Source organism: Ovis canadensis, chromosome 8 (assembly GCF_042477335.2).
Source record: "Ovis canadensis isolate MfBH-ARS-UI-01 breed Bighorn chromosome 8, ARS-UI_OviCan_v2, whole genome shotgun sequence".
NCBI lineage: Eukaryota > Metazoa > Chordata > Mammalia > Artiodactyla > Bovidae > Ovis > Ovis canadensis.
In genome coordinates, this window is record NC_091252.1 from 100588302 (window position 1) to 100614129 (window position 25828).

General features: G+C 48.7%; 2 long non-coding RNA genes across 2 annotated transcripts; one reads left to right on the top strand and one right to left on the bottom strand.

Moving 5' to 3' along the window:
• Window positions 1–10563: 10563 nt before the first annotated feature.
• LOC138445401 (uncharacterized) lies at window positions 10564–21776 on the bottom strand. Its single transcript, XR_011258854.1, has 2 exons — window positions 21625–21776; window positions 10564–13408 (listed from the first exon to the last, which is right to left on the bottom strand). It is a non-coding gene; the product is annotated as an uncharacterized lncRNA (long non-coding RNA).
• Window positions 13157–19597, top strand: LOC138445400 (uncharacterized). Its single transcript, XR_011258853.1, has 2 exons — window positions 13157–13333; window positions 19252–19597. It is a non-coding gene; the product is annotated as an uncharacterized lncRNA (long non-coding RNA).
• Window positions 21777–25828: the final 4052 nt, after the last annotated feature.

Consider the following 25828-nt stretch of genomic DNA (forward strand, 5'->3'; position numbering starts at 1 on the left):
TAAGGGTCAACTGTACTTCAGACTGTCTCAGGAAAAAGCAAGAGGCTGCTGCCTTCTTCCTTTTTCCTTGTGAGAGGTGTTTAAGTTTGTAAGAGCGAAACCCTACCTGTAAAAGGAATAGCTAATCCAACCCACCTTGCCAGTTGTGCATAAACCCTGCAAACCTCTGAACAGCGTAAACATAGTTCTCCACCTGCACTGGGTGGGTGGACATCAGCAATGAGCTAGTGACTTTTTCTCTCGTTCTCTACCACGCTAAGGAGAGAGGAGAAACTAGGGCTTCCTGTACAGTGAATTACACTGAATCTTGAGTGTGTACTCAGTTCAGTCACTCAGTCGTGTCCAACTCTGTGACCCCATGAATCACAGCATGCCAGGCCTCCCTATCCATCACCATCTCCCGGAGTTCACTCAGACTCACGTCCATCGAGTCCGTGATGCCATCCAGCCATCTCATCCTCTGTCGTCCCCTTCTCCTCCTGCCCCCAATCTCTCCCAGCATCAGGGTCTTTTCCAGTGAGTCAACTCTTCACATGAGGTGGCCAAAGTACTGGAGTTTCAGCTTTAGCATCATTCCTTCCAAAGAAATCCCAGGGTTCATCTCCTTTAGAATGGACTGGTTGGATCTCCTTGCAGTCCAAGGGACCCTCAAGAGTCTTCTCCAGCACCACAGTGCAAACGCATCAATTCTTCAGCTCTCAGCCTTCTTCACAGTCCAAATTTCACATCCATACATGACCACTGGAAAAATCATAGCCTTGACTAGGCAGACCTTTGTTGGCAAAGTAATGTCTCTGCTTTTCAATATGTTATCTAGGTTGGTCATAACTTTTCTTCCAAGGAGTAAGCGTCTTTTAATTTCATGGCTGCAGTCACCATCTGCAGTGATTTTGGAGCCCAAAAAAATAAAGTCTGACACTGTTTCTACTGTTTCCCCATCTATTTCCCATGAAGTGATGGGACCAGAAGCCATGATCTTCGTTTTCTGAATGTTGAGCTTGAAGCCAACCTTTTCACTCTCCTCTTTCACTTTCATCAAGAGGCTTTTTAGTTCCTCTTCACTTTCTGCCATAAGGGTGGTGTCATCTGCATATCTGAGGTTATTGATATTTCTCTCGGCAATCTTGATTCCAGCTTGTGTTTCTTCCAGTCCAGTGTTTCTCATGATGTACTCTGCATAGAAGTTAAATAAGCAGGGTGACAATATACAGCCTTGATGTACTCCTTTTCCTATTTGGAACCAGTCTGTTGTTCCATGTCCAGTTCTAACTGTTGCTTCCTGACCTGCATACAGGTTTCTCAAGAGGCAGGTCAGGTGGTCTGGTATTCCCATCTCTTTCAGAATTTTCCACAGTTTATTTTGATCCACACAGTCAAAGGCTTTGGCATAGTCCATAAAGCAGAAATAGATGTTTTTCTGGAACTCTCTTGCTTTTTCCATGATCCAGCGGATGTTGGCAATTTGATCTCTGGTTCCTCTGCCCTTTCTAAAACCAGCTTGAACATCTGCAAGTTCATGGATCATGTATTGCTGAAGCCTGGCTTGGAGAATTTTGAGCATTATTTTACTAGCATGTGAGATGAGTGCAATTGTGCAGTAGTTTGAGCATTCTTTGGCATTGCCTTTCTTTGGAATTGGAATGAAAACTGACCTTTTCCAGTCCTGTGGCCACTGCTGAGTTTTCCAAACTTGCTGGCATATTGAGTGCAGCACTTTCACAGCATCATCTTTCAGGATTTGAAACAGCTCAACTGGAATTCCATCACCTCCACTAGCTTTGTTCATAGTGATGCTTTCTAAGGCCCGCTTGACTTCACATTCCAAGATGTCTGGCTCTAGATTAGTGATCACATCATCATGATTATCTCGGTCGTGAAGATCTTTTTTGTACAGTTCTTCTGTGTATTCTTGCCACCTCTTCTTAATATCTTCTGCTTCTGTTAGGTCCAGACCATTTCTGTCCTTTATTGAGCCCATCTTTGCATGAAATGTTCCCTTGGTATCTCTAATTTTCTTGAAGAGATCTCTAGTCTTTCCCATTCTGTTCTTTTCCTCTATTTCTTTGCATTGATTGCTGAAGAAGGCTTTCTTATCTCTTCTTGCTATTCTCTGGAACTCTGCATTCAGATGCTTATATCTTTCCTTTTCTCCTTTGCTTTTCGCCTCTCTTCTTTTCACAGCTATTTGCAAGGCCTCCCCAGACAGCCATTTCGCTTTTTTGCATTTCTTTTCCATGGGTTAGTGAGCCGGCGTGCGGCCGCCTCTGCTGCGACACCCCATGTCTGAGGTCAGGGCAGCGGCCAGGAGGAGCTACCCTGCATCCGAAGCCAGTGGCGGCCAGGAGGAGACACCCCGCGTCCGAGATCAGAGGCGGCCATAAGAAGCCACCTCGCGCCCGAGGCCAGGGGCGGCCGGGAGGAGACACCCCGCGCCCGAGATCAGGGGCGGTGACCTTGGTGTGTGCTCAGTCGTGCCCAGTTCTGAGTCGTGACCCCAAAGACTGTCACCCACCAGGCTCCTCTGTCCTTGGGATTTCCCAGGCAAGAATACTGGAGTGGGTTGCCGTTCCCTTCTCCAGGCGATCTTCCTAACACGGATCAAACCCCAGTCTCCTGCATCTCCTGCACTGGCAGGCAGGTTCTTTACTGCTGAGCCACCAGGGAAGCCCATGGAGCTCCTTCCAAGGTCATCAGGTGATGCGTTTCGCCTTCCAGTTTGGTGATGAAAATGCCTGCCTACTGTTCTGCTTATTAAATCACCTACTTTATTCCTTCCCCAAAATCTCACATTTAAAAGGTGAAGTCCCCAAAACTTTTATTGTCCATCCTTACTGTCTTCAGTAGAATTTTATCTAATCTCAGTGAGATAGAAAACATAAGACCCCTAGAAAAATATGATGTGCTTGCTCTGATCAAGCATCTTTTAGGTGGAAATACTTATATTTGGCCTATTTATACTAAAGTGTGAGATCGTCCCCTTTTTTCCTTAATTTAAAAAGATCAGAAAATAGATGAACTCAGTTCAGTTCAGTCGCTCAGTAGTGTCTGACTCTTTGGCCTCCCTGTCCATCACCAACTCCCGGAGTTCACTCAGACTCATGTCCATCGAGTCAGTGATGCCATCCAGCCATCTCATCCTCGGTTGTCCCCTTCTCCTCCTGCCCTCAATCCCTCCCAGCATCAGAGTCTTTTCCAATGAGTCAACTCTTCGCATGAGGTGACCAAAGTACTGGAGTTTCAACTTCAGCATCATTCCTTCCAAAGAAATCCCAGGCTGATCTCCTTCAGAATGGATTGATTGGATCTCCTTGCAGTCCAAGGGACTCTCAAGAGTCTTCTCCAACACCACAGTTCAAAAGCATCAATGCTGTATAATGGTACGCCTCTATGCTTCTATTTAACAAAAAGAGTATATCCCGTTTTTTCAATTTTTCCTTTTGAAGTATAGTAACTTGAGTTTTGTGTATACAAAACGATGAAATAAACTACCTCTACTAATGGGGAGAAAGCTTTCCAAGGATATGTGAGGCTGAACCATGTGATTGCCAAAATCTGACTCTGTTTAACCTGAAAAGGGCCATTTCACAGCTTTTAACCTGTACCTGGGTTTAAGAAATTTTACTTAGAATATAATCCTGGAGATCCGGACTTTCTCACTTCTCATACCCTGTGAGTCAAACTTAGTTTCCAAAAAAAATACTGCATAAAATGCGCTAAAGGCATAACCCACTGGAAACGACGATGGAGTCTAGGCTCTGGAGTCAGCCGGCCTGGGCTAGGGTCCTGACGCCGCTGTTCCGTAGCTGTGATGTTGGGGGCAAATCAACCTCCACTCCCTTTTCACAATGTCATGTGAAAAGGTGATCGTGGTTCCTATCTTGCAGGATTGTTATGAGGATGAAATAAAAATAATATATCTCCTGACCCTCTTTATTCAGGGGTTCTATATTGCAAATTCGCCCACTGGCCAAAGTTTGTTTGTAACCAGAAGTTAATACTTGCATGCGTGTTCTCAGTGAGTGGGGGCAGGAGCAGAGGCGTGAAAAGCCGGTCGCCCCGCTCTCCCGCTGGGCTGCGGTGGAGCCAGACTGTGCTGTGCCTCCTTGTTTCTGCTCATTCTGCAAACAAGCGACACTTTCACGATCTGCTTACTGCCACATTTTTCACACATTTGCGCCTTTTGTCGGTGATCTCACTGTTTAAAACAGGCCCCAAGCCTTGTGCTGAAGTGCTGCCTTGCGCCCTAAGCGCAAGAAAGCTTATGGAGGGGCATGTGTCTTAGAGAAGCGGCGTTCAGGCTGAGTTATACGCTGATGGCTGTGAGTTCCACGTGAATGAATCAATAATGCATGCTAAGAAGCTTTTAAACAGAAGTACATCAGGCGAGGTTGTAGGCTGATCATTTGAGGAAAGTGCTCTCACAAGCTCACAGGAACCTGACCTGTGTCTCTCCTAGGAGCAGTGTTTGTGGCAACTTTGTCAAACATAATGTGCAGATAACAAGAACCGACTAGGTGTAGACAGCAAGTGCTGAGTCAGCGTTGGGTTTAGCGATTATGATCATTACTGCTGTTTCATCATGCGCAATTCCTGCTCTGGTTCCCTGTCTCCCATCCCACCTGTGGAAGGAAAATTTAAACGGAGTTGGTATTGCTCAGCAAGCTTTGTGACATGGAGCCGGGACATCGCAGAGGAAGATGACTCGATTGCCTCCGCCTGGAGGAGGGCCTGACCTCTTAACCTGATGAAGTTGTCCAGAACACCTGCTGGAAAGGCAAGATGTCAGACCTGCAGGCAGAAGGCGGCCAGGCTTAGTCGTGTCCGACTCTTTGCCACCCCAGAGTGGCACTGGACTGGAACCCACCCAGGCTTCTCTGTCCATGGAACTCTCCAGGCAGGAATACTGGAGTGGGTTGCCAGTTCCTCCTCGAGGGAATCTTCCCGACTCGGGGATCAAACCTGCATCTCCTGTGGCTCCTGCATTGGCAGGCGGGTGGTTTTCCACTGCGCCCCCTGGGAAGCCCCAAGATACCAGGACATTTACCCTAAAATGACTTGGGGCCGTCTATCTGCTTATTGGACGCCGGCCCCAAAACATGATTTTAGGACAAATGTTTATCCTAAAGGACAAAGGAGTCCTTAAGGACAGATCTCTTCTGACTCGGCATCTGTCAGTCACAGTCCTCTCCAGGCAACTTCTCGTTATCTTCCTGCCTCGTTTTCTTCTTTCTTTTCCTTTTTTCCCTGGCTTTGTGTCTTTAGAAGCCCCTGATCCTTTCTCCTTTGGGGTTACCCTGAATCTGTGTCTCCAAATTGCCCTTCTTAAGGCCCCAGATAAACTGTCCCTGTCTGCAGACTCCTGTGTGACATGTTTTGGTAGACACATCCTGGTGAACAGTCTGCAAGGAAACCAACCTCTTGCCCATAATCCTAGAACAAAAGCCAGCAGCTGCCTACTTCCTTCCTCTTCCTGCCTCTCAGACACAGCTTTCCAGAGCTAATGGCCTTTTCACACACAAGGCAGGGGGACAAGAAGGTTCCAAGAGGGGAGACGCAAAGCTTGAGAGTCTTTTCTGGGCCCTGAGATGAGAGTCCCCGCTTTCCTCTAGTCCTGCTGGGGGGCCGGTGGAGGGGTCTCCACACCTGCCGTCCGTCCCTCCTCCCTCCATCCCTTCACCTGACCACAGGGGAGCGGGGCTGTCAAAGGCAAACACAGGTCCCAGGGGCAGAGCCCCCAGTCAGGGAGAAGGAGGTCCCCACCGGGGAACAGGTGGTCCCTTCTGCAGACAAGCCCGGGGCCCAGAACAGCCCTCAGAGGCCTCTCCACCCCACCTCAGGACCCCTCCCTGCAAGAAGTCCATGCACAAACCACCACCCCTCCACCAGCTGACGGTAGTGACAGGGGCTGGCTTCCCAGAGGGGCCTGGGGAGAGGTATGTGGGAACCCAACCCCATGGCAACATTTAAGCATCTCGAAACAAAGATAATATAAAGCATCTCAAATTTCCTATTCTCATTTCTTAGATTTCATACAGTACTTGGTAGAAAGTGGTATCAGACACTCTCCAGTAATAATTCAGCTGGGAAATTACACTCGAACCTGAGTCCCTGTGCAGCTAGAAGTACCTTAGAAAGAGTGCAGAACTCGGGATAGAGCTGATAACAGTTCACCACTGGCCACTCACCCTGTCTTATCAGCTCATCGTAATTGCTCCTCTGGACATGACAGAAAACCTTGGTACAAAATGTAACACCGAGCTTTCCCTGCATGAGGACCGAGGCCCCAGATGCCTCTGAGTGAATAAAGTCCGTTTCCCGTTAAGGCTGTGAGGCTACTCCCAAACAGAGGGTCAGGAACAGCTGTCAAGGTGTGGGTGGAAGAGAAGGAATTGGGGACAGTTCAGTTCAGTTCAGTCGCTCAGTTGTGTCCAAATCTTTGCAATCCCATGGACTACAGCACGTCAGGCCTCCCTGTCCACCACCAACTCCCAGAGCTTGCTCAAACTCATGTCCATCGAGTCAGTGATGCCATCCAGCCATCTCATCCTCTGTCATCCCCTTCTCCTCCTGCCCTCAATCCCTCCCAGCATCAGGGTCTTTTCCAAGGAGTCAGTTCACATGAGGTGGCCAAATTATTGGAGTTTCAGCTGCAGCATCAGTCCTTCCAATGAATATTAAGGGCTGATATCCTTGAGATGGACTGGTTGGATCTCCTTGCAGTCCAAGGGACCCTCAAGAGTCTTCTCCAACACCACAGTTCAAAAGCATCAATTCTTCTGCACTCAGCTTTCTTTACAGTCCAACTCTCACACCCATACACGACCACAGGAAAAACCATAGCCTTGACTAGATGGACCTTTGTTGGCAAAGTAATGTCTCTGCTTTTCAGTATGCTGTCTAGGTTGGTCATAACTTTCCTTCCAAGGAGCAAGTATCTTTGAATTTCATGGCTGCAGTCACCATCTGCAGTGATTTTGGAGCCCAGGAAAATAAAGTCTGTCACTGTTTCGCCTAGAAAAATGGACTTCCCAGATGGCAGTGGTGGTTTAAAAAAAAGAAAAAAAAACCTGCCTGCCAGTGCAGGAAACATAAGAGATGAGAGTTCAATCCGTGGGTCGGGAAGATCCCCTGAAGGAACACATGGCAACCCACTCCAGTGTTCTTGCCTGGAGAATCCCGTGGACAGGCAGGCGACAGTCCATAGGGTCGAGAAGAGTCAGACACGACTGAGTGACTAACGCCTCCACAGTGTGCACTAAGCCAGCTCAGCACACCCGCATGCATGCATGCCTCCAAGGATGCGGGTGAAATGAGCAGAGAAGAGGTAAGCCTTTAGGGAAACAGCCTTAGCTCTGAGGCTCCCTGTGGCCCCGGAGAGGCCCCAGTTCCTTTGTGCCACTGCTGGCGACAGAATGAAACACCACCACTGCAGAGTGGTTCGAGTCTTTTTACTTTAACTCCTCGCTTCTTGCAGCTGCTTTACTTTATATCTTTTGCACAACAACCTACAGGGCAAGTTGCCAAACACCATAATTCAGCAACTATACAGTGCGCAGGCGCAGGCGAGATAACCTTTACCTTGACTTACTTACTGCAGCTAAGACTTTGTTTTGGGGAACTTCCTTATCAACTTAGAATCCGTTTTGTCCCAGGGTCTGTTCCTTTTGAGGAATCAGAGAAACATCCTTGTGTGCAAGTAATGTTCTTTTCCCACGGGAACAAACAGGATTCTTGGCTGAACATCTCGTTTGCAAGAATGCTCAGCCCTGGTTGAGAGTCTCGTTTGCAAGCACTTCTCAACCTTCTTTATACCTTGTTCCCTACAGCCATCCCTGACGACATCCCTGCAAACAGATGCTCTGAGGGTCCCACTGCAACAGGAGCCTGGCGCCATCCCCACTCTCTCTCCTGAGTCAGCAGGGACCCTGAGATGATCGCCAGACCACCCCCCCCAGGGCAGGCAGATGTGGGGGCCAGTAAACCACACGTGAGAACACTACCGTCCCGGGAGACACATGGCACAGAAGTGGCCGATGTCAGCTCCAGCTGATCTTCCTAGACGGGTCCCGCTCCGGCGGTTGACCGCACGTGGCATGGAGGTCGTTTTAAGCCTGCTCATCTCACTCCTCTGCTGAAGAGCCTCCAACAACTCCCCTCCATCCTCAGAGTAACAAAAGACCGGATAAACCGGGTAACTCGCGGAGCTGGTCATGACCCAGCCCAGTTCTTCTCTACAGCCCTACACGTCACCACAACTGCCTTTCCATGTGCACACACACACCCTGTAGCTCGCACACACACCCTGTAGCTCGCACACACACCCTGTAGCTCCCACACACACCCTGTAGCTCCCACACACACCCTGTAGCTCCCACACAGACCGCAGCTCAGCCAGCTCTCCTTGCTCAGCCTGCAAAGGCACAGGCCCACCGACAGGCCTTTCTACCCTGTTCTCATTGCCTGAAATCTTGCTTCCATGTGCCCCACCCGCCCCGAGCTCCTCCAGACTGCCTTTCTTGGCCAGCTCCCTCGATCTCCTCGGTCTCCTCCTCTGGGCAGCCCTCCCGGACCTCCTACAACGTGAGCAGGGTCCCCTGCCTGGAGCTCTCTGTGCTGCTGTGTCCGTCCCTAAGCAGGGTCACAGTCTCTCCCTGGCTTTGCCTGGCCGAGGACAGCCTTGTGTCCAGACCCCACCCTGTGATAGATGCTCAGAGGATATTTTCAGAATGAATAAATGAGTAACAATTATTGTTCAGTCACTAAATTGTGTCTGACTCTTTGCAACCCCATGGACTGCAGCACGCAGGCCTCCCTGTCCATCACCAACTCCCGGAGTTTACTCAAACTCATGTCCATTGAGTCAGTGATGCCATCCAACCATCTCGTCCTCTGTCGTCCCCTTCTCCTCTCACCTTCAGTCTTTCCCAGCATCGGGGTCTTTTCCAATCCGTCAGCACTTCGCATCAGTAATGGAGCTTCAGCTTCAGCATCAGTCCTTCCAATGACTATTCAGGGTTGATTTTCTTTAGGATGGGCTGGTTTGATCTCCTTGCTGTCCCAGGGACTGTCATGAGTAACAATAACTGCTGCTAAGTCACTTCAGTCGTGTCCGACTCTGTGCCACCCCATAGACAACAGTCCACCAGGCTGCCCCATCCCTGGGATTCTCTAGGCAGGAACATTGGAGTGGGTTGCCATTTCCTTCTCCAATGCATGAAAGTGAAAACTGAAAGTGAAGTCGCTCAGTCGTGTTCGACTCTGGACTGCAGCGTACCAGGCTCCTCCGCCCATGGGATTTTTCAGGCAAGAGTACTGGAGTGGGGTGCCATTGCCTTCTCCGGTAACAATAACTAGAGCACATTTAAAGAGTCTGAGACATAAGCTGCCTCCATCTGCCACCTGAAGTTAGTTGTGGGGAGAAAGCTAGTCTAGCTGTCAGTCTATGAACAGTGCAGAGCCCATCCTGTGTGTAGCTCCCCCCTCGGAGGGCTGGTGAGATATAGAAAGATAAGCTGGGTATTTAAACGGCTGACATGAGCCAGGCCTTTCCTCCACCCGGGTGCCCACCAGCCCTCCCTCCATGGCTGAGAAGGTCTGGAACCTGGGCCATGTGCCAGCTAAGTGGTGTCCAGCAGTGCCCAGCATGCCCTGACCCCGGGTCACTGCCCCGGCGCTGAGCCACGTGAGCCCCCGCGTGAGAAGTGGAAGGGTGTGTTCCCCAGGGGTCTGCTCTGTTGGAAACTATCCCGCTTCTCCATTTTACTCACATGTGGTTTTCCAAAGAAGGACACAAAGGTGATTCTTTTTCTGATTATCTGTTGGGCATTATGCCTTCCCCAGGAGAAGGTTTTACACCTCCAACCACTTGACGAGCGAAAATGCCGTCCCTGAATCCTGTCTCCCAAGAGCAGAGGGGGGCTGGCCCGTAAGAACGGGCCTCTGCTCTTCCTCCACCATCTGTCGACAGGTGGTGTGGTCAGCATCACACTGCTGCCGCTGTGGATTCAACTCTGCTGTGAATGGGGCTTCCGGGCCCCCTATTCACGTCCGTCTGAGACCTGCAAGAAACCCCTTTGCTGGCCTCTGAACACAAGTGGACCTCTCACGGCTTCGAATTAATGAACCAGCTATAAATGAGTTTTGGATGTTGCTAGCTTAAAAGCAAACGTAGGTAGAAACCAACACAACCGTGTAAGGCAATTATCTTCCCACTGAAGTTTTTTTTAAAAGCAAAAGGAAAAAAGGAAAATAAAATAAAATTAAAAAAAATAAAAGCAAAAGGAAATTCAGCATTTGATCATCTGTTTCTCCTGCTCCATTTGCTGTATCCCTATTGACTGATGGAAACACGACTGCAGGGCGACGCAAATGGTTAGAATACGTTCCCATGGCAACCAGGATGCAACCCACAGAAAACGAGTGTGTATTAGTGCGATTAACTTATGGTCCAATTAAAAATAACACAATCCTCCCTTTAAGGGATTAGTGGATAAAAGTGCATTTATTTTCTACTTGGTACTTTTTTTTTTTCAGAAAAGAAAAAGATACTATCTCACCATGAAGAATTTTTGAAATGATATTTAATCAGAAATCAGCAAAAACAAAACCGGGCACGGTGAATTTTAACTTTGGACGTTAGAGGCCCCGAAGGCAGCACGTTCCGGGAGCTTGTTGGGGACGCAGAGTCTTGGGCCCTGGAGTGAAAGCTTCTGGGTAGAGGGCACCTGGGAGGACAGATATACGTGGTGAGTGTGCACGTGCCGGCCCCCACTGGGCAGCCAGGGCGAGCCCGGGGCGGCTCTATTCAGGGGGCTGGTCTGGAGGGATGCTTGCAGAAGGATATGCTGCCAAACTCCAGAGACCTCAGGTCCCAGATCTATACTGATTCCGTTCTTCGTTCTCCGCCTCAACTCTCTCTTGCAGAGCCCGAGCCTCGTGCCCCTGTGGTGGGCATCCCTGCCTCTTCACTTCAGCTGACTTGACTCTCAACCCGCTGACCAGGGAGACAGGGGAGATGGCCCCTCGGCTTCCACACCTGCGTGAGGCTCCCTGACACACATGCCAGGTCCTTACCACCCGTCCCGAGTGGGCCCCCACGGAGACGGAGCAGCAGGTGTCTGCCCATGACTCAGGGCCGGCCTGGTGGGTGGCAATAGGGGCAGACATGCACTCAGACCTTGGAATAGAGTCCCAGCCGGGGCCTCAGGCCCATCTGGGGAGGGAGGGCAGCTGTGGAGGGGAAAGGGCCAGGCTCCTCTTCTGCGTCCACCTGTCATTAGGTGGGGGCTGGCCCTGGGCACACGTGTGACCTGGTGCGAGGTGGCTGTTCCTGCAGAGGGACCCAGTCACCACCAGAGTGGCTTAACCGAGGTTATGCAGAAAGGGGCCGTCAGCCTGGGGACCGTGGAAAGGTGGGCACTACTGTGGAGCCACCTGCACGATCAGTCCTTTCCAATGAGTCAACTCTTCGCATGAGGTGGCCAAAGTACTGGAGTTGCAGCTTCAGCATCATTCCTTCCAAAGAAATCCCAGGGCTGATCTCCTTCAGAATGGACTGGTGGATCTCCTTGCAGTCCAAGGGACTCTCAAGAGTCTTCTCCAACACCACAGTTCAAAACCATCAATACTTCGGCGCTCAGCCTTCTTCACAGTCCAACTCTCACATCCATACATGACCACTGGAAAAACCATAGCCTTGACTAGGCGGACCTTTGTTGGCAAAGTAATGTCTCTGCTTTTCAATGTTATCTAGGTTGGTCATAACTTTCTTTCCAAGGAGTCAGCGTCTTTTAATTTCATGGCTGCAATCACCATCTGCAGTGATTTTGGAGCCCAGAAAAATAAAGTCTGACACCGTTTCCACTGTTTCCCCATCTATTTCCCATGAAGTGATGGGACCAGATGCCATGATCTTAGTTTTCTGAATGCTGAGCTTGAAGCCAACTTTTTCACTCTTCTCTTTCACTTTCATTAAGAGGCTTTTTAGTTCCTCTTCACTTTCTGCTATTCACATCATTTATTTAGATAAACCAATGGTTGTTTCTCAGCCTGGTCCCTTAGTTGCTGTGAACTTGCTCAGGTTTTCTGCTATTTATTTTAAAATTCTTCATGTTTCTACATAGAAATAATATTATTTCATGCACTTCTGGTTGGTTGCAGCTTTTGGAAGTTCTATTCCCTGGATAAGAAAATGAGTTTCAAATTTGTGTTCAGATGGGTCTTCCCAGGTGGTGCTAATGCTAAAGGACCCCCCGACCAATGCAGGAGATGTAAGAGACATGGGTTTGATCCCCTGGTTCAGGAAGATCCCCTGGAGGAGGGCACGGCAGCCTTCTTGCCTGGGAAATTCCATGGGCAGAGGAGCCTGGCAGGCTAGGTGCGCCCACAGTCGGACACGACTGAAGTGACTTAGCACGCACACAGTCAAAGGGCAAAAGGAAAGAACTGCTTCGTGCTGCTACGAAGGATATTAGGCCCCAGATGCGTGAGCCGGGGTCCCTCTGGGCAGCCAGCACTCTTTACTGGCACTCCACGCCCCAAGCGGACGGAGCTGCAGGATGTCTTCACTCCGGAATAACGCACATGTGAACTTCAGAAAGTAGATTGGACCTCCATCGTGAGCCTCGCCTGTGTTTGTCTTCATATCCTCACAATTGCAAATGCATTCCAATTCTCCACCTCAGCGTTCGAATCTCATGAGGCCACGAGATGGCGTAATTTTGCCACAAAAGAGCCTCAAGTCTGGGGCAAGCCTCGGAGGGCCAAGCTGCTCTGGGCTATCCCTGCTTCTGGGAGAGTCAGGTGTGTGGGAGCTCCAGGCTCTCCCTTGGGGAGAGAATCCTTCCAGCCCAGCCTGGTGACTCTGCCGCTAGGGGATCACGACTTAAATCAGGAGGAGCACCGTCCTCCCTGCAGACAGACCGATGGCCTAGGGGAGCTCAGTGATTTGTATGTTTCATTGAAAACCCCAAATATTGAACTGGCTGCTAAAACTGACAGACGGACAAATTCCCTTTCCCCTCCTCCCTCTCATCGCTCCCATGCCCCCCCTTTATTCAGGAGCCTCCCCTTTACTTCTTTTGGCCTTGACCTTGCAGCTCTGCCTGGGGACCAGCCCACAGGTGCCACTGTAAACGGAAGAAAGCGCAGACTCCTCCTGGGAAGGCAGGTGTGTGCCCCGGGCTTTCCGGAAGGACTTGGCCGGTTGCGTTGTGTCCACAGAATGAAGTTTCTCTCCTCTGACTGCTGTGTGTCATCTGAGTTCCGGTTAGGCAGACTCCAGCTGCAAGTAGGTGCCTGTACATCCTGCCTGTAGAACTCGAGCTGAGATCAGGTAAGACAGATGTGTTATCTGCTGTGACTCCCGGCGTTTAACACGTCAGAACTTGTCGTCTTACACTTAAGGTCGCTGGGGTGGGGGGTGAGGGAGGGGAGGAGGGGAGAAAGGATAGAGAATGAGTTTAGGATTGACATGTACACATTGCTGGGGTCTCTCTTGGTACTCCAAGAAAGTGTTCATCGCTCAGTCGTGTCCGACACCATGGGCTGTAGCCCACCAGGCTCCTCTGACCACAGGATTCTCCAGGCAAGAATACTGGAGAGGAGTAGCCTTTCCCTTCTCCAGGGAATCTTCCCAACCCAGGGATCGAACCCAGGTCTCCCACATTGCAGGCAGATTCTTTACCATCTGAGCCACCATACTGTTTGTACAACAGATACCCAGCCAGAGCCTGCTGCACGGCACGGGGAGCTCTGCTTAATGTATGTGGCCGTCTGGACTGGAGGGGCTGGGGGAGAGTGGACGTGTGTCTACTTGTGGCTGAGTGGCTGTGCTCTCCACCTGCACTTACCATAACACTGTCAGCTACACCCCAATATAAATGAAAAGGTAAAGAAAAAAAAAGAACTTGTTCTCTTAGGCGAGCGCTCCACAATTACTGGAATGGAGATTGACCAGTTGCTTGGTGCTTGGGTGGTGGGTGCTGGTCCTGAAGACCTGGGTTCAAACCCCGAGCCCCCTGGCTATATGGTTGATCTCAGACAAGCTATTTAACCCCTTTGTGTCCAGTCTCTATCCATGGGAGAGGGAGCACAGTGGTATGTAGGAGCATCTTAAGCGCTTCCTACACACTTGTGATAATGTCCCAATTTTTATAGTAGCTCATCTTTGTCCTTTATGATGTCTCTTTTCAAAATAACTTTAAAATGTTGCAAACACAGAAGATTTTGCTCATCAGTTCAGTTCAGCCGCTCAGTCGTGTCCAACTCTTTGCGACCCCATGAATTGCAGCACGCCTCCCTGTCCACCACCAACTCCCAGAGTTCACTCAAACTCATGTCCATCAAGTCCATGATGCCATCTCATCCTCTGTCGTCCCCTTCTCCTCCTGCCCCCAATCCCTCCCAGCATCAGAGTCTTTTCCAATGAGTCAACTCTTTGCATGAGGTGGCCAAAGTACTGGAGTTTCAGCTTTAGCATCATTCCTTCCAAAGAAATCCCAGGGCTGATCTCCTTTAGGATGGACTGATTGGATCACCTTGCAGTCCAAGGGACTCTCAAGAGTCTTCTTCAACACCACAGTTCAAAAGCATCAATTCTTCGGCGCTCAGCCTTCTTCACAGTCCAACTCTCACATCCATACATGACCACTGGAAAAATCATAGCCTTGACTAGACTGACCTTTGTTGGTGAAGTAATGTCTCTGCTTTTGAATATGCTGTCTAGGTTGGTCATAACTTTTCTTCCAAGGAGTAAGCGTCTTTTAATTTCATGGCTGCAGTCACCATCTGCAGTGATTTTGGAGCCCAGAAAAATAAAGTCTGACACCGTTTCCACTGTTTCCCCATCTATTTCCCATGAAGTGATGGGACCAGATGCCATGATCTTAGTTTTCTGAATGCTGAGCTTGAAGCCAACTTTTTCACTCTCTTCTTTCACTTTCATCAAGAAGCTCTTTAGTTCTTCACTTTCTGCCATAAGGGTGGTGCATCTGCATATCTGAGGTTATTGAGATTTCTCCTGGCAGTCTTGATCCCAGCTTGTGCTTCTTCCAGTCCAACGTTTCTCATGATGTACTCTGCATATAAGTTAAATAAGTAGGGTGACAATATACAGCCTTGACGTACTCCTTTTCCTATTTGGAACCAGTCTGTTGTTCCATGTCCAGTTCCAACTGTTGCTTCCTGACCTGCATATAGGTTTCTCAAGAGGCAGGTCAGGTGGTCTGGTATTCCCATCTCTTTCAGAATTTTCCACAGTTTATTGTGATCTGCACAGTCAAAGGTTTTGGCATAGCCAATAAAGCAGAAATAGATGTTTTTCTGGAACTCTCTTGCTTTTTGCATGATCCAGTGGATGTTGGCAATTTGATCTCTGGGTCCTCTGCCTTTTCTAAAACCAGCTTGAACATTTGGAAGTTCCCCCGGTCGGTAGGTGCCCAATATGCTACTGGAGATCAGTGGAGAAATAACTCCAGGAAGAACGAAGGGATGGAGCCAAAGCAAAAACAAGACCCAGTTGTGAATGTGACTGGTGATAGAAGCAAAGTCCGACCCTGTAAAGAGCAATATTGCATAGGAACCTGGAATGTTAGGTTCATGAATCAAGGCAAATTGGAAGTGGTCAAACAGGAGATGGCAAGAGTGAACGCCAACATTCTAGGAATCAGCGAACTAAAATAGACTGGAATGGGTGAATTTAACTCAGATGACCATTATATCTACTACTGTGGGCAGGAATCCCTCAGAAGAAATGGAGTAGCCATCATGGTCAACAAAAGAGTCCGAAATGCAGTACTTGGATGCAGTCTCAAAAATGACAGAATGATCTCTGTTCGTTTCCAAGGCAAACCATTCAATATCACAGTAATCCAAGTCTATGCCCCAACCAGTAACGCTGAAGAAGCTGAAGCTGAAGCTGAAAGGTTCTATGAAGACCTACAAGACCTTTTAGAACTAACACCCCAAAAATATGTCTTTTTCCTTATAGGGGACTGGAATGCAAAAGTAGGAAGGAAGGAAGTCTGGATTTTGCTCGTATCCTTCACCTAATTTCTCCCACTCTTAACATATTACATCACCAGACCACAGTGATCAAAATCAGGAAATTCATGTGGATGCAAATTGAGTTAACTAAGCTGGAAATTTCATTCATGTCTCTCCAACTGTCTCACTAACACGCTCCTTTGAGTCAGGACCCAGTCCTACTGTGACCAGCAGCCCCAGCCCCGGGGGGTAGGGTGCGGGGGTGTCTGCGGGCCTCCTGCGTCTTTCACAACCTGAGCACGTGGGAGATCTCTGGCAAGCAATTCCATGGAATGTCTTTCGCTTTGGGATAATCTGATATTTCCTCACAGTTACATTGAGCTGATGTTTTTGAGGCAAGAATCCCGCAGAATTCTCTGCATCCTATTGAGAACCACAGGGTGTCTAGAGTCTTCCTCTGTAACCAGGGGTTTCAAATCTGGTGGATTCCTCCTATGGAGGTTGAAGGAAAACAATAAAAAGAATTTTTTTTTTCCTGGAAAGTTGCAAAAAGCAAACCTTGAGTTTCTACTGCCAACTCAATTTACATAGTGTTTACATCATACTTACAACTATTTACATAACATTGACATCTTATGAGGGGGTCTTGGAACCAATTAGAACCAATCAGAACGATTGTTCTGTTAATGTTGATGGTTCGGGTGCTGTCCGTGGGGGTTCCTCACTGCAGAGTCACTGCTTTCCTTCGTCACTGGTACACACCTATGGGCTTCCCTGGTGGCTCAGACAGTGAAAAGAATCTGCCTGCAATGCAGGAGACCCGGGTTCTCGCCCTTGGTCGGGAAGATCCTCTGGATTCCCTGGGCCAGTAAGATCCCCCGCAGAAGGGAATGGCGACCCACTCCAGTATTCTGGCCTGGAGAATTCCGTGGGCAGAGGAGCCTGGCGGGCTATGGGGTCACAAAGAGTTTGACACAACTGAGTGACTGACACACACGTGCACACACTCAGAGGAGGTGCACTGAGTTGCAACTATGGTTTCTCATCGTGCTGACACGCCTGCCGTGTCAGCAACAGCAGGTGGTTCTGGCTTCAGACATAGTTACTGTGGCGTCAGCCGAAGGGCGACTTTCTCTTCCCATCATTTGCGTGTGTCTTTGTGATTCTGTTACGAGGAAGAACTGTCCCTCTCCACTGTCTGCCTGCGTGTGTGCGGATTCCGTCACTCATCCATCCCTCATTGATGCGGCTGTGGGCTGACGGGTATTGATTTCATGCTCCGGCTTAGTAATCACTGTCACTGGTTATTTTGTTGCTCAGATTGTCCCATATTTCGCCTGCGGGGCTCCTGTGTTCTGCCCACGTTCCCTCATCGTTTTTGGAGCACGGGCTTAACTTCTGACACCATAGCATGCTCCAGGCTCATGGTGTGTTTTCCCAACCCCATGCCGAGCCAACTGTTTTCCAAGGAGACTCATACTCAGAAACAAATATCTGGCCTCCAGGTGTGCCCAACTGTCCCAGGGGTGTTCTTGCCTCTAGGCCACCCAAGCGGACAGAGCTGGGGCAATACGCGGACCCCGTGAGTTTATTCCCTCAGCTCCCATCATCCTAACCCTCCTTCTCTTTGCTTAAATCATAACGTCCTTTCCTGAGGGTGAGAAGCCTGGTTTTCATCCCCGCCTTGTGTTTGCATAGTTGCTCAATCCTAGATTAACCACACTGCACTTCAGAGTGTTGCCCTTACCCCTGCGGGAAACACAGTTCTGAACAACAGTAAAATGTTTGAGCATGGATCACTCTGTTCTGAGCTACACTGTGTGGTCAGTAAACCGTTTTCCAAACCCATCAGGTTAGTGATCGGTTCATTTGGAACCGTTGTGTCCCAGCCGGGTGCCCCACATCCTGGCTGATTCTAAGTGCTATTCTGGGGAAGTCTTTCCAGACACACAGCGGTGTCTTGCTCCCCTCCCCCTCACCCCCCCCCCCACCCTTCCTGCACTGCTACCTAATCTCCTGTCTGGTTTATTCATCTGCATTTCCTTTGCACAAAGAGCAGATGTGTTGCTTCCCCCATCTCCCATCTCTCTTACAGGAGGACAGGATACCAAATACGCCCGTATTTCACTTTTTTCACTTAACAGTATATCCTGGAATATCCACATCAGTTCTTAGAAGTCCTTGTTTTTTTAACAGCTGAATAATGTTGCTTTGTGTTCAACAGTTTTCTCAATGACTACTTAGGTTCTTCCTACATTTTTTCAACAACAAACAATGCTACAATGAATAACAATATATATTCATATACTCACACATATACACACATACATGTACACATACATACACATCTTGATTATACGTACACATATATACATCTGGTGGCTCAGCCATAAAGAATGTGCCTGCCAATGCCGAAGACAAGAGATGCAGGTTCGATCCCTGGGTGGGGAAGATCCCTTGAAGAAGGAAATGGCAACCCACTCCAGTACTCTTGCCTGGAGAATCCCACAGACAGAGGAGCCTGATGGGCTGCAGTCCGTGGGGTCACAAAGAGTCGGACACAACTGAGCAATGAGCACCCAGCCACACCTACACATAAGCACGTGCATACAGATGTATACCTGGAGTTATGAGTTAGCTGCTATTGTATCGCAAGTCACTTCCAAATGTAGTATCTTAAAACAGCAGCTGTTTATCACTTTACAGAATCTGGGGATCAGGAATCCACGCACAACTCAGCCGGGTCACCTGGCTCTGGGTCGAGGTACCAGCAGGCTGTGGTCTCACCCAAGGGAGGACCCTCGTGCAAGCTCGCCCAGGCGGCTGTGTGCGGGATGCGAGCCCTCTGCAGTGCTGGGCTCAGAGCCTCACTTCCTGCCTGGCTGGAGGCTGCCCTGAATTCTTGGGTTGTCTGCAGTGGCTCATGGCTTCGAGTCTGTCTTCCATCTATGTGAGCCAGCAAGACAGAGCAAGACCTAAGACACAGCCTTTTTGCAACCTAATCTCAAATGTTGCCTCCATTCCTTTCATCGCATTCTGTTAATGAGAGGTGCGTCACTCCCGCTAACTCAGATGGTAAAGAATCTGCCTGCAGTGTGGGAGACCCGGGTTTCATCCCTGGATTGGGAAGATCCCCTGGAGGGAGGGGATGGCAACTCACTCCAGTATTCTTGCCTGGAGAATCCCATGGCCAGAGGAGCCTGGAGGGGTACAGTCCAGGGGGTCGCCAAGAGTCGGACATGACTGAGCGACTGGCACTCTCTCCAGGTCCAGGTAATGCTCACGGAAGGAAGGAGCGTGGAGCACAAGCTCCAGGTCGCAGGGCGCCTGGGAACCATCCAGAGCCTGCCTGCTGTGGAATCTATCTTCAGGGCACATTCTCAGACGAGAACTGCTGGGTCAGAGTGTGTGTGTGTGCCGGCACGTGGATCACACAGATGTGCCTCCCCACCAGCCATGTGTAAGAGTGTGTTTGCCCACAGCCTGGACAGTGGGGTGTACCACCGGACATTTCTATTTTTACCAACCTGACAGGTGAAAAAAATAGTATTTCAGTGGAAAAACATGCTCACAATCATTCATAATGAAATCAAAATAAAACAACATTGAAACACTGGTGTTTTCCTGCTGTATTTCCATATCATATGTAAAGAGACTTTTTACTTCTTTGCTGCTTCTTACACCTGCAATTGAATACTTTTTATCTAATCGCACTGCTGAGCATATACTGTGTGGACTAGTTGAGAAAATGCAGGGCATACCTTACTTTGACCTTCCCAGTGGCTCAGACAGTAAAGAGCCCCCTGCAGTGCTGGAGACCGGTATGGCTACCCACTCCAGTGTTTTTGCCTGGAGAATCCCAGGGACAGGGGAGCCTAGCGGGCTACGGTCCATGGGGTCGAAAAAAGTCAGATACTACTGAGCAGCTAACACACTTTAACCTTGTTCTTTATGTTAGTAAAAATGCCTCTAATGTTTCTTCATTAAGTAAGATGCTGGCTTCAGGACCAAAGACTATCTACATTATCATCATTATTATACTAAGAAAGTATCTCAAGTAAGGAATTTTTATCAGGAATGGTTCTGAGTTTTGTCCAAGACTTTTACCGCTTCTGTGGAGATAATTATAAGATGTCTTCCTGGATCTGTAAAAATGTGTATAATATTGATGGATTTTCAGATATTGAATCAACTTTGCTTTCCTGGAATAACTCACACTCAGTCATGACAAATTATTTTCTTAATGTGGTATTGACCTCTACTTGCTAACATTTTATTTGTATTTTTGCCATCCTCTATCCTTAACCTTTCAGTATCCTTCGGTTTTGATTACGCCTCTTCTAGACGTCATGTTATTGTATATATTTTTCTATATTCAATCTGTCTTTATCTTTTATATTTGGTAAGTTTTGTCTCTTTATAATTATTATAGTGACTGTATGTTAGGATTTCGCTTTTGCAATCTTATGCTTTGCTTTTATTGAATTTTATTTTCTTTTCTGCTTCTTTTTATTCTCTTTTCCTGCTTTCTTGTGGCCATTTTGAGTTTTCTGTCAGTTTAAAAGGTTAAAGATTATATTTTTGTTCTTACTGTGGCTAACCTCAATTTAAAACCTCTAATTATGGATCTTTACCAGTCTTAGTAAACTTGGCAATATCTTATTGTATCTTGCAATTCAGGACGTTTGCTCGTGGTTTTGGGCTCCCTCTTCCTTCAGCCCCCATGGTGCTGATATTTTAGCCCTGGACTGTTGTGGACACAGTCTGCTCCCCACCTGGTTCCGATGGTGGACTTTTCCTGGGCGTTTCATCACCCTTAGCTCTGTGGCTCTTATAGCAGTCCCCTGGGTTTGTTTCTTTTCGTGTCTGAATCCTGCCTCCAAGAGCTTTTTTTAGTGGATGGCAACATTTTTGAGGCTTGTATGAGTGAGAATGTTTATACCCTCACATTTGAGTGACAATTCAAATTTTAAAAAGCTAACATTCAAAGTCATTTTCTTTTACTACTTTAAAACCATTAAAGGACGACTTGCTTGGTGGCACGGTGGACAAACATCCATCTGCCAATGGTTTGATCCCTGGTGCAGGAAAATTCCTCATGCATGGAGCTGCTGAGTCCATGTGCCGCAGCTGCTGAGCCTGCGTTCTAGAGCCGGAAACCGCAACTGCTGAAGCCGGTGCAGCCTAGAGCCCATGTTTGGAAACCACAGGAGCCACTGCAGGGAGAAGGCCACACACCTAGGCTGGAGAGTCGCCCCCTTTCTCTCTGCAGCTGGAGAAAACCGGAGCTCGGCAGCGAAAACCCAGCTCAGCCGGAAATAAATAAAATTATTTAAAAAAGAGAAGCCCATTACACCAGTATCCTCTTGGACTGTTTTCCTACCAAGCTGTCTCTTACTCCTTTGCAGGTAGACTGAGGATAAAATTCAACCACGAAACTTCTGCGAGTGCAGGGGCGCTTCTAGTAATGAAACTTGGGCCACAGATGTAAACTAGAAGGGCCTTGTGTAAACGGAGACACCCTTCTCCAGGGGACCTTCCCAACCCAGGGATCGAACCCAGGTGTCCCGCATTACAGGCGGATTCTTAACCAGCTCAGCCACCAGGGAAGCCCAAAAAGGAGACACACGCTCTACTTACCGGCAGGTTGTTTAATCACCCTGATTACAGATGCTTCATCCTCTCTCTGGAAGCGTTTAGAGTTTTCTCCTTGCATCTGATGTTTGTGGGTTTTGTTTCAGCGCTTCTTGTGTGGATTTGCTGCTGTTCCTCCTTCTATGAGTTCTTTCCGTGTGACGCCCTCTTCCTCCGTCCCTCCCTGCCCCCCACCCTCCTCCTCTCTTTCCCTGCCTCCCTCCCTTCCCTCCTCACTCTGTGTCTCCGCGACTCCTCCTGTGAACTCTCTTCTGGATTCTTCACTGTAGTCAAACGTAGAGCTACTCATCCTGCCTGCAGGAGCCGTTTCAGTCCCAGTGAAATGGATTTATTATCGCGAGTTTTTTAAAAGGCATTCTGTTTTATTCTCTGTCTCCAGCACATTTTAATGCTCAAGTGCTTTTGCAGACGTAGGCTCTCTGGGCCTGGGGAGGCAGGAGCCCCACCCCTCGGCCTTCCTAAAAGGTATTTATTTACCTTTATGATCGTAAAAGGTGTTTCCAGATGCCTGTGGTACTACTGCTATCCCTCCAGGAACTGTGGACATGAAGCCTCAGACTCCACTTTCCATGCCTCAGGATGGCTAGAGCCCCTGACCACAAACAGCAGAATCTCCTTGGACCAGCCTAAGCAGAAAAGTAAATGCTACAGGATCCATCAGAGAATCGTGCAGAATGAGAGTGCGTTTTAGAAGTGTGCTTCCAGGACCAACACCTGGGCAGTGTGATGGGCGCAGACACGTGAGAAAGTGTTCCCCTGATCAGTGGCGGGGCCTCTGCTGCCAGAACCGGCCGACTTCTCAGCGACGAAGCTGCCCGCACGCGGGCCCGCACAGAGGACGTTCTGTAGGGAGCCTGCCTCTGGGGCACGCCCGTGGGAGGCCTGGGGGCGCAGCGGGGGCCCCAACCTCGCCTCCTGCCTGCCGGCTGCCAGGGAGGCCTGTGAGGAAACGGGAAGTTGGAGAACTTCCTAAAATGCACAAAGGCTGCTTGAATCGTTACGGGCTCTGGTTACAGGAGCCCCCAAGGAGCCTCCAAGCCAAAGGAGCAGGAAGACCAGCAAACTTCCCAGAACTGCCCCCAGGAGGACGGAACGGACCCCAGATGGTACGTCCAACCTAAGACAGCTCTGCCAACCAGGAACATGTTCACATTTCTCTGCGTGCTTGCTTAATTCTCCCATCTCCAGGAAAAGGAAGCCTTTTAAATTAAATTTGCAGAGTTGTCTCTCTTATGTTCAAGATGTCTTCAGATTATTTTAAACACGCTGTAAGCCTATCAGTTCCACAGAGAGATGACCTCATTGATCAGGGGAGCTTTCAGAGCTTCTGATTAGGAAAAGCAACCGCTAAGATTCAATGTCCGCTCAGGAGGCTTAGGTGCCCAAATTGTGTTGAAAGACTTACTCTTTGCTCTAAGTAGTAACTTCTGAAAACTGTAATAAGCAACTATGAGGTTATGTAATTCTTAATTAGGAAGGCTTTCAGAAGAAAGGTGAATGCGGTTGTGTTTAAATGAAGCAGAACTGGAAAGACTGGATCCATGCACTGCAGCCTGTCATTACCATCCACACCGTCGTCTTCCATCTCCAGCGCTGGTTTCCAGACACCGAGCACGGGTGTCGGCAGGTCCAGTGCTGCTGACGGGAGCCTGTTTTAACAGCTTCACCCCGTGCTCTGCTCTCACTCTTGGCCAGAAGCAAAGGCACTGGGATGAAATTCAGTGAAAGGCACGGCAGCACGCTTTGGCCTTCCATCCGGCTCATGCTGACCTTTACCCTGACTCTTGGCAGAACTTGTGCCAAGAGCGGTGCTACAGTTAAAAATTAAGCAAATGTGGTCAGAGAACTCTTGGGGTTTTGCTTGTATTTTTAAGTACCTAAGTACAGTCGCTATAAGGTTTGAGGTGGGTGAACTACTTAGGAGGTATTTGATTATGCTAGAAAACACACGTGCTATGCAAGCTCAGTCACTTCAGCTGTGTCTGGCTCTTTGTGACCCCATGGACTGTAGCCGGCCAGGCTCCTCGTCCATGGGATTTTCCAGGCAAGAATACTGGAGTGGGTTGCCACCTTCTCCTCCAGGGGATCCTGTGTCTCTTGCGTCGTCTGCATTGGGGGTGGATTCTTTACCCGACAAGCCACCAGGGAAGCCCAGGAAATATACAGAGGAAGCAAAGCTTGCGTTTTGACGTCTGAATGAAGAGAGGATTTCAGATCCAAAAGAGAGAGAGAGATGTTGTTTTTGCTTATCCTGTGGAATCTTTCTAATGAAAAAATATTCTATTTGCTTGGCTGCAGCAGGTCTTAGTTGCGGCATGCGAGCTCAGCTGTGGTGTGCGGGCTCCAGTTCCCCAACCAGGGAGCGAACCCAGGCCCCCTGCATCGGCAGCACAGTCTTAGTCCCTGGACCGCCAGGGAAGTGCCTGTCCTACGGGGTCTTGAGACCATCCGTCTCCCCAAACTCTGCCTACAGAAAAGTAAATGGACTGCGCAAGGTCTAGAGGATATTAACTGAGAATTATGTGAGTGTGTGCGATGTCAACCTTGGCATGAAAATACAGAGCCTAGTATGCAGAAAATTTGGTTCAGTTCAGTTCAGTCGCTCATTATGTCCGACTCTCTGCCACCCCATGGACTGCAGCACGCCAGGCCTCCCTGTCCTTCACCATCTCCCAGAGTTTACTCAAACTCACGTCCATAGAGTCGGTGGTACCATCCAACCATCTCATCCTCTGTCATCCCCTTCTCCCGCCTTCAATCTTTCCCATCATCAGGGTCTTTTCCAATGAGTCAGTTTTATTATTTTTATTTAAATAGAATGGTGATAACTCAAAAAGGGTACAAGATAAAACTTGCCTATCAGAACAAAATTTAAAATTAAATTGGACTTCCCTGGTGGTCCAGTGGTTAGGAATCCACCAGCCAGTGCGGGGGACATAGATTTGACCCCTAATCCAGAAAGATTCCACATGCCATGGGGCAACTAAGTCTGTGACCGCAGCAAAAGAAACCACGGCAATGAGAAGCCCGCTCTTTGCAAAAAAAAAAAAAGTTAAACTATCTAGGTTGTAACATTCAGTTCAGTTCAGTTCAGTTCAGTTCAGTCGCTCAGTCGTGTCCGACTCTTTGCGACCCCATGAATCGCAGCACGCCAGGCCTCCCTGTCCATCACCAACTCCCGGAGTTCACCCAGACTCGCATCCACCGAGTCAGTGATGCCATCCAGCCATCTCATCCTCGGTCGTCCCCTTCTCCTCCTGCCCCCAATCCCTCCCAGCATTACTAGAAGCTAAATATCAAAAGGTAGAGTTGATTTGTTTAGCCAGAACCCATGAGTGTAGACAGACCTCACTGCCTACACTGAAGAATTGACGAGATCATAGATACTGAATTGCCTGGACGGTCGTGTGATTCTTGGCCTGATTTCCAGTTTCCTACACTGCAGATGGTGACTGCAGCCAGGAAATTAAAAGACGCTTACTCCTTGGAAGAAAAGTTATGACCAACCTAGACAGCATATTCAAAAGCAGAGACATTACTTTGCCGACTAAGGTCCGTCTAGTCAAGGCTATGGTTTTTCCTGTGGTCATGTATAGATGTGGGAGTTGGACTGCGAAGAAGGCTGAGCGCCGAAGAATTGATGCTTTTGCACTGTGGTGTTGGAGAAGACTCTTGAGAGTCCCTTGGACTGCAAGGAGATCCAACCAGTCCATTCTGAAGCAGATAACTCTGGGATTTCTTTGGAAGGAATGATGCTAAAGCTGAAGCTCCAGTACTTTGGCCACCTCATGCAAAGAGTTGACTCTGATGCTGGGAGGGATTGGGGGCGGGAGGAGAAGGGGACGACAGAGGATGAGATGGTTGGATGGCATCATTGACTTGATGGACGTGAGTCTGAACTGAACTGATACTGGGAACATGAGCCTAGAGCTTCCCCTTCTAAGAACTACCAGCTACTGGAATGCAAAAGCCTTCACACTGAAAACAAACGCAAACACCTGTGTTGAACTCTACATTGGGTAAGTGTTCATGTAGCAGAGAAAAAAGACTGTCTCCAGTGAATTTAGAACTATTACTTGGAACTTAACATATTGAGGACGTGAATTCTGAGGGCAAAGAACAAGGGTAATTGCCAAGCTGGCGTTCAGTAGTTTCATTGTTTGCTGTAATAATGGAATGATTGAGAAAC